Source organism: Accipiter gentilis, chromosome 15 (genome assembly GCF_929443795.1).
Source record: "Accipiter gentilis chromosome 15, bAccGen1.1, whole genome shotgun sequence".
NCBI classification, from domain to species: Eukaryota; Metazoa; Chordata; class Aves; order Accipitriformes; family Accipitridae; genus Astur; species Astur gentilis.
Genome location: NC_064894.1, coordinates 15,146,502 through 15,155,724, shown reverse-complemented (window position 1 = coordinate 15,155,724; position 9,223 = coordinate 15,146,502).

The window sequence follows — 9,223 nt, the reverse complement described above, 5'->3', positions numbered from 1 at the left end:
CTTCAGCCTGCCTGAGGCAGGGCGCTCGCTGGGGCTCCCTGGCTTCTCCCTCCTGTGAGGGACGGAAGCGAGCAGCTGCGCATTAGACCTCCGTTGGGCTTTGAAATAGCCCTTTGTACTCGCAAGGCCTAGGGATTCTTCAGTGCTTTAAAATACTTGCTGGGTTGTTGGTTGCATTTCAGCCGGGGAAGAACTTGCTCGATGGTAATGGCTGAATGAAGCCCGTGGCGTAAATCTGCGGGCACTGCCGTGTGCAGGAGCTGCGCCCCTGCACCACACGGGTGGTGGGTCACGCTCCGCGGTAGAGATGGCGAGGCGCTGAGAGGGTCGGGGCGGTGGGGTGGTTGCCCATCTTTATGCCACGTTAGCTGTAGGGGGATGAATCAGGAAAAAAATACGTGGATAGAAGTGCGATAAATACTCCTGCTACGCAGTTGTTTTGCGATTGCATATAATTGCAGTAGTGTAAAAATGGTTTCACTGGTGTTTCATACGCTAACGCGTCGTGTGTGCTTTGCTCTTTCTTTTTTGCAAAATAGTGAAAATGGTCTATAAAGAGTTGCCATAATGAGGTTAGTAACCAAATCAATGAAAAAAAATATACACTCATTTTCTACTGTAACATCAGAAGTCTGTCGAGAAGAACACTTGTTGATGAGCACTTCAGATTGACTCGATACAAATTCTTGCACTAGGTAAACAGCATGGTTTTCCCATAGAATGAAAACATTTCTTCCTTTTGCTGTATGAAAAGTGACTATAATGAGTTGGATCCCTGTGGTGTGGTTTGCCTGATGTTTTTTTAAGAATCTTTCTAAGCCCTGAGAGAAACAAACAGTGACCAGAATTGTGGTTTCATTGAAATCAATATCAAAACTCTCATTGATTTCAACAGAGGCAGTATTTCATCTTGTATGTGGATGCAAAGACTTGGAATGAGTGTCTGGTACTGTAGATATAAACAAGATAAACAGTAAATTCAATAGCTCCCGTAGTTCTCCTTCAGTTCTGAGAAAATTGACAGGCAGAATTGTCGCATGATGTTTTCTTTATGCTGTCTGAGTGGTCTGATGGGAAATACATTTGCAGTAATGCATATTTGTAATGTTATTTATTGCATGAATCTGAATAATTTCATTAACAGGGAATATGTTGTTAGTAATTCGGGAATGTCACGCTGTACTAATAAATGAGTTGCCTTATGAATAGACTGGAGGTGGAAAGTTGAAAACTTGTTATCTATTTCTTCACAGTCTTACAAAATTTTTCTTTTACTGCATTCTTTCTTGCTTTTCCCTTTTTTCTTTCTTTCTTTCTTCTTCTTTTCTTATTTCCTTCTCCCTTTCAAAGGAAAAGATAGTATAAGGGTGCTTTTCGTTTCTATTTTATGGAGGACATAACTTTAATTTTCACTTTACCATGTGGAAGAATTCCTACTGGAACTAAGAAAGTTTGTTTGAAAATAAGATAATCAGAAGCTTAAGAGTGGAAAAAGTAAATCTGAAGCTTCATTTGGTCATATTCCATTAAGAGTATGTCTACAGGATAAAAATTTACTGGTGTTAGGAAATAAACAGAAAAAAAACCCCATTTAATCAGAGGAAAAAAAACCATAAAATTTGTTGTTCTGACAGTTCTATTATGTCAGAACATTTTTGCTGAACAGACTGAATCTACAGGCTAACATTTAAAAAGCAACAAACCAAAACTGTTGTATCACACAAATTCTTCCAGGCCTTTCTGCATAGTAAGGAGATTAAGCAATTGTGTTCAGTTTAAGTTTAGGTGGAACAAGGGAGGTTGACATGCTTGTGGTAATATCATTGGTTAACTTCCTTTATTATGTCTTGTGTTATATTTCTTTTTCCTTCTTGGTCTTATGCTTGATTATTTTCCTGTGTTAGATGAAGGTGTACCTTTCCCTAGCATGCCTTCAGTGTATATTCTTATCTTTCCTGCAGCTTCCATAGTTTTCTTCTCTATCGTATCCTATAACTTCTCCCTTGTTCTTTATTTATGGACATAATAGCTGTAATAGACTGTTCTGACTTCAGAGCAAACACAAAAGAGGGAATAGCCTGTGTTTGTAGCCTTTCCTTCTATTCTCAATAGTCCTGTCTCAGAATCATGAATCTCTATTTTCCTTCCAGTAATCATTCTTAATACAGAGCTCCTTGTTTAAAGTTCCATGAATCTCTGCCACTTTATCTGATACATAGCCACCTCTTTGAATCCTTTTTCCCAGAGCCTCTTATTGCTGCATCCCACATTTTCCTGGGAAGAAGCTAAAGAAAACCTTGCTTTTGTGCCACAAAAAGTGTCAAAGTGCTGGTCCATTCTTCACTTAAAGTTTTCAACAGCAGTAAAGATACTATAATATTTTGGTGGGATTTGGATAACTATACACCTGCTTCTTACAAGTTTCAAAAGGTAATTCTGAAACAGTAAAGACCGGTCATGCAGATTATTTAGAGCAATGAAAGCTTTGGTTATGAAGTCTTGGACAGTACACAGCCAGATTACCTGACTGCAGGCCATGGACAACTGTAGATCTTCAAACTGTGAATATAAACAAGCCTTATTAAAGGTCATACTCTTTTTCTCTCATGAAACTAATCCGCGGATTTATTGAATGGTTCACTAAACTGTTGTGTGTATTAGAGATTTGTTCCAGCCTTTCAGAAAGAAAGCTATTCTATACATGTGGATGTTACGTCAGAGCCTAAATTAATTTTGAAATTTAGAAAAACAGTGTTTCTCCTCAGAAAACAGTGGGGTTTGCATATTTTTAAATTTGTGTTGTGAAATTAAAAAAAAAAACAAAAACAAAAAACAAAACCAGGATAAGCTAGAAAAAAGGTTGGAATTGTAGGCATTGGAAGTATACTGTACTCACCTCAGAAAGTTCCATTTACTTTTTGTGTGTCTAGGCAATGTATGCAAGTAGAAATTTCTTCACTTACAGAGAGAAATAATCTAATGTAGGTAATAATTTTATGAGGCCAAAATGTTGTATACTTTGTTAATACAGGATTGCCTACCAAGCTTATTTAACTGTGTGCTGTTGTATATATTGGATTTGTATGAAGGTTATTCATTGGGTAATGAATGCAGAAAATACATTGCACATCACTTATGTTAGCATATATTTGGATGTGCTTTTTCTTTCTTTCATTTCTTAGTAAGTTTTAAGACCTTTTCTGGAAAGTTATAGCCAGTTAAAATGGAACTCTTTCTAATACTCTTTTGTTTGAAGTAAAGTTATATAGTATCTTAGGGGGTGAGGGGAAGCAATTTTTTCTCTCTTCCCATAAAGAAAATGGTACAGAAAGAATTTACATATTGTTTTCAAGATTTTCCCTGGAGTACTTATCAATCTATGGATGTATTTGTTTTGGAGTCTCATCTTCAGAAATTAGAAGCCTCATTTGTGCTTCCTCTCAGATTAAATGAACTGTGATGAGACAATGATGTTTTCTTCTTCTGGCAGAAAATGTAATTCAGGCTAGGTAGTCTTGTGCACTGATTTTTTTATTTTATTTTTTTCTTTTCAGCAATTGCAGCAGAAGAAATAGTTCTTCAAAGGAAGATGAATGTTTTGATGACGGGCTGGTACATGCTTTAAAAATATCTGAGTTAGGTGGTATTGGCACGAAAGGAGCCAGAGCAAGGGAGAGTTTAAAAAAATATGACACACTTAGCTTGTGGGTACTCTTTAAAAACATATTTGTTTGGATTCAGAGTGTTCCAATACCATTTAAACATCCTTAGTTGGGTTAGTGTTAATAGAGGAAATAAATTAGCTGAATAATATTTCATCACACTTCTAAGAGTAATCAAGCATTTCAGTTGTTAGTCATGCATTAATGCATACAGACTTTCAGAAGAAATAACTACTCTTCTTATTGACATACAAGACAATTTACATATAAAATGCAAATGCATAGATTCCCCTTACTGTATGTTCAAACAGGCTGTAGTCTTGCAGTTTTAAGAGGCCCCATTTTAGAGTGCCAATTAAGTTCCTCAAGATACAGCAGCCTAGTGATTTTATTTTGCAGTCAGGATAGTTCTGCAGATGGAAAAACTTCTTCTAGTTTTGTAAGAAACCCAGCAAAGATCGAGATTTCATAACCCACTGCAGAATAACTAAATAAACTACCACCAGTGTTCAAAACTGTGAGGTTCAAAGGGACCAGGTGCTTAATTACTGCCTATACACGAGTATTATCATTAGTATGACTTTTTTTTTTTTTTTTGGTGGAACATCAGTGATGAAGATGTACAAGTATCAAACAATGTGTTATGTTTGCAATTCCAACTTGTTACTAGCTTCTATTTTAGGAATAAATGAAGCACTAATAAATTTCACATTGAGACGTGATTGTCATACAAAGGCTACTTCATTTTCATTTTGACCACTAGGTACATGATTAATCTATAGGTGAATGAATAGTAATAAATATATGATGTTTAATATATTTTTTTAAAGGATTGCTGGTTGGTCTAAATTATTTGTCTCATTTCACAGTAAACAAGTTTAAATTTCTTGTCATATACTAAGTATAAATATTGGCTCAAAGTAAGTCAAAGGTATGCAATATCTTAAACCATCAAAAAGTATTGCATGACCTGATAATAGTGGTGCAGCTGTGATGACAAATGCTACAAAGAAATGTATATTCTGCCTAATCGGGCTACACTGTGAAAGGTACTGGCATTGAAGGAGTCACAAAGGAATGGGGGGAATATGTGGAATTAGACTATAGAATGAAAACTTCTGATAGTGGAAGCACTATGAAGTACAGATTTTCCTCATAAAGACAAAAGATGTATTTGTGTTAAAAATATTCCTGCCTTCCTTTCTCATAAATTAGAATGGGAAGTGTTTTACCATTTTTATTACAGTGTTGTTCTATAAAACAACCTTGTTTCCATCTGTGTGTCTGTGTGGATGTAACTGAGATGCATAAAACGTTAGGTGCATGTTACTGACATAGAATCCATATTGGGTTTTAGCCATTCTCTACACAAACTGCACCTGAAGAGCTATTCTACCTACAAAAATGTTTTCCTGTATCGGGGGTCTCATTTTTGAACATTGTTAGAATTTGGAGTTGCAAAGCAAGATCATGGAGACAAGGATATGTTAAGAAGGTGCATCAGTTCCCAAAAATATCTGTACTGTATAGCCAAGCATTAGTGCTTGGAAGGTCGCCAAGTGAGTGCAGTAATTTCCATAATTATGCAGTTAAAACTGTCTGCATCATGAAGGCATCTGATTAATTTGAAGATGTTATTGTTTTATGTGATGAGAGAGGGATGAACTCCATGCAGTTAGTGTTGCACTGAAGACTGTAGGCAAGCTTGGCAGCAGATTTATCGTGTAGAGAAAAGGAAGCTTCACTGAGCTAGCAAATGATCAAGCACTGCAGCTTTCATTATTACAATCACTAACAATTTTTGTCATTAGATTATTGGCAGAGCATGATTCTCCATTGGTCAGTGCCTCTATAATAATAACAATAATAATTAATTTCCTGTAGTACCTAATTGAATGAAAGTGTTTCTCAAAATAGATGAAAAGAGATACTGCCTATCCTGAGGGCTTAGAAACTTCCCAAGCATGATTCAATGCGGTGTTAGAAGTGAGAGGCAGTCGTAGGCCAGTAATGGCTTTATCCTGTCTTACTGTCATTTTAATATTGATATTACCAAAGATGTAATAAAACACAAGTTTTAGTGGGCTAGCTTCTTGCAGGATCTGCAAAATAAATCCGTCTGAACGTGGACCTTAGTGGCACTGCAGATCAACTCATGAAAAAACATATGTAGAGTATTGGAAAGTATAGACAATTGCCTGGATGAGTGTGGAAGCTGGTAGCAAAATGACAGTTGGGAGCAGAGATTTTGTCCAGTTTTTTGTTCTACTAAAACAAATGCAATAGTCAGGTATGTAGTTATTTCTGGTTTACTCTCAGGGAGCAATATTGTCAAGAGGTGACATGCCAGTTTGTGCTCACTTGGAAATATTTAGATTTGATTTTTCTAGGAAAAGAGTGTCCTTCTTTGGGAAAGAATACCTTTCTCTAGTATCTGTAATGAAACATCCAGACTGTTCACTCTTAAGAGTTATTGTGTGATTCACTTTCTGCCCACCTCTTAAAAATCAGCTTATGTGAGCCAGGAAGTTAATCAAAATACAGTTAACAGCATAGATGATGACTTGAAAATCACTTTATTGTTACTGATTTTCTATTGTAAAGATAGTTAGTCCTGCCTAATGATATAGTACTATGCTGCAGGCAATATGGATGTTGATTGGCAACTCTGATGCAGGGCTGAATTCCTTCCAGGAAGTCACTGAGGATAAGACAAGCATGTCTTAGGGAATAAACATATCCCTTGATTGAAAACAATTCAGTACGTTTCATAACTTTTTCAGTTTTCATACAAATAAGTAGAAGGTCATGAGCAATTATGCTTTCTGTTTTGCTAAGGTGGAAACCATTTAAAAAACGTTTTATCCACAGGAGCCAGCAGAGGGTCAGGTATGCTATGAAAGCTAACGCAACTGTAAAAGTGTTCAAATAAGCTCCACAGCTGTAGGCACATTTCAGCTTCTACTCTTGGTTCAAGGGCATTGCTTTACAAGAGCCTGTAGTGTGAGATCTGCACACCTGATTAATCCTACTATCTTGAAGGTATACTAGGGAGTAGAATACTTGTTAAACAGAGCCATGGATGCGCATTATACTATGTATATGGATTTATTCTTTTCTTTTCCAGGGATGTTTTAGTATATGCTTTAAAAGAAAAACCAACACACCCAAACCAAACTCATTTAACTAGCGCAAAAATTATTGAATCCAAGAGAATAATTGATAATCTGTCTCACAAAATGGCATCATGCAAAACAGAAGCAAAGGGGCACAAAGAGGAAGAGAAAAGGAACAATATAATGTTAGCACTGATACATTTCTCTTGCTACTTTCTGAAAGTTAACCTTGAGGTTTTGATGGCCTTGTAGACTTCCATTGTGTTAATTTGTGAGTAAAAGCAACAGAGGCCTGGAAACAATTGTTTGCCTAAGCCACAGAGAAAGGATGGGGGAGGAAAAGAAAGGCAAATGATAGTTCACCATATTTGCTTCTCTTAGTGGGGTTTGAAGTGACCCATTGTCCAGTTGATTCTGAAAGAAGAAAATAGAAAAATATGTAAAAAGTTTATATATGAAACATAATATATTTTATAGGTAGTGATTCTTTGTGTACCTATTGGAATCAGAGGTCAAATGCACATTCTGACCATCTTTATGAGTGGTTAACAACATGCTGGGAACTAAGTTACATAACAGTGGTTTAGAAAATAGCTCAAAGAAAAAGCCCTTCTGTTTCTTAACTTATAATGCATTATTTATCAGAGGAGCCTGACGGACGGTAAGCATTAAAATTTTAGGGAGTAGAAATTGTCTTTTTGTTCTGCACATGCAAGTTATGTAGAATAATTAGGGTTTAACTGTTGATTATAGCCTGTACAGGCTACTGAAATTAAAATGGTGTGTTGTACAAACATGTTTTTTCCATCAGTATTTCCCTTCATTACTCCTGTTTTTAGCCTGAAATAGAAAATATTACTTTCAAGTCCCCAGTCATTCTGATTTTAGAAAGTGTTTTAGATAGTATCTGTAGTAGCTTAATTTACCTCCACCACAGCTATGACAAAAATATCACCAAAAGATTTTAAAAATAAATAATTAGCACACAGCCTTGTGACCTGTTTTTGTTTGGTACTTTCAATCCTGAGCCATTGCTGTTTTACCAGGGAGCAGTAGGAATCTGGTGTGATGCACTACAGTGTTATCAATCTTTGTGAAGAGGCATAAAAAATAAGTAATTATGGAATCACTTCACTGTGAGGTCACCAAAGGCTCAAGGTTTGGAGACACGCAGTGTCCTCTAAGATACACAAGGTTATCATAAAAACCCATCCATTTGGAGCTGGAAGTTTCAACACAACTACAAGAGACCTTTGCCCTTCTGGTACAGCTTTTAGAGGAGATATCTCGAGTGACATAAAAAAGCACTGAATGCATATGTTTATAGACAACCAAATTCCACACACATTGTCCTCCTAGTGTATTCTGCCTCCTACAGGGAACTCCAGAGCTTCAGTTCCCCTTTCAGGGGTGGCGTAGGTATGTATGTAATTCTGAAAATCCAGGTTCACTTTCTGGATATGCCAAAGATACCTATGTATTGTGTCATGTTTCTTTCTGAACTCAGAAGTTCACCAGATGCTTTGAACACTTCAGCACCTCAGCTCCTACCTGCTGCTTTTGCATCTCTGGCATTGAATGAAAGTTCACGTTTCAGGGAGTCAGTGCAAAATTCTTGTTCTGAGTCTAAATTTTTAGTTAAACTAGAGTATCATTTTCAGATCTGTTTCTATAAATGTATATGTCCTATCATAGTCCTTGGTAAGTTACTTTGATGGTTAATTATTAAAAATTCGTACTCTGTATTCATTAGCCATTATAGTGCCATATATCCTAGTCTTCTGCTTTGAAGATCCCTTTATTTTTGAAATCTCTGTTTTTATGGAGGTAGAGAGACTAAGTTACTCCTTGTTCTTTCGTTTAATAGGTTAAATTTAATTCATACCTCTAGAAGAGAAGCTTCACAAGGCTTTGATCATTCTTGTGAATCTTCCTCAAATCTTCTCTGCTTATGTCTAGTGTGAACTCTAGGCATAAAAACTAGATACATTATAGCAACTTAAACCATTTTTCTAGTGGCATTTCTTTCCAAGGAAAAGACTTAACATCCTATAAGGATATATTTACAGGTATCATTGCTCACCGGAGTCATAAATGGAACTGCAAGAGGTTATCTAGTCCTTGGATACATTTCTTGCATGAAAACAGTATATACTATTATCCTGCCATTCTTAAGGGATGTTTGTAAAAAAATTCCTTTAAAAGATTGCACAGCCTTCCTAAGCAACTTGTTCTAATGCTTCACTGTCCTCACTCTTAAATAGATTTTCATGATTTCTAATTTAAATTCTAAAAATTAATTCCTTTTCTGGAATTTTAGCTCATTGCTTTTTATTTTGTCTTCAGACTACACAAAGATGGATGTATTTTCTTGAACACCTCCTCTTACATTTTTAAAGATTTATCATATATGTTGTAGGTCAAGCTAAGTATACCCATGATCAT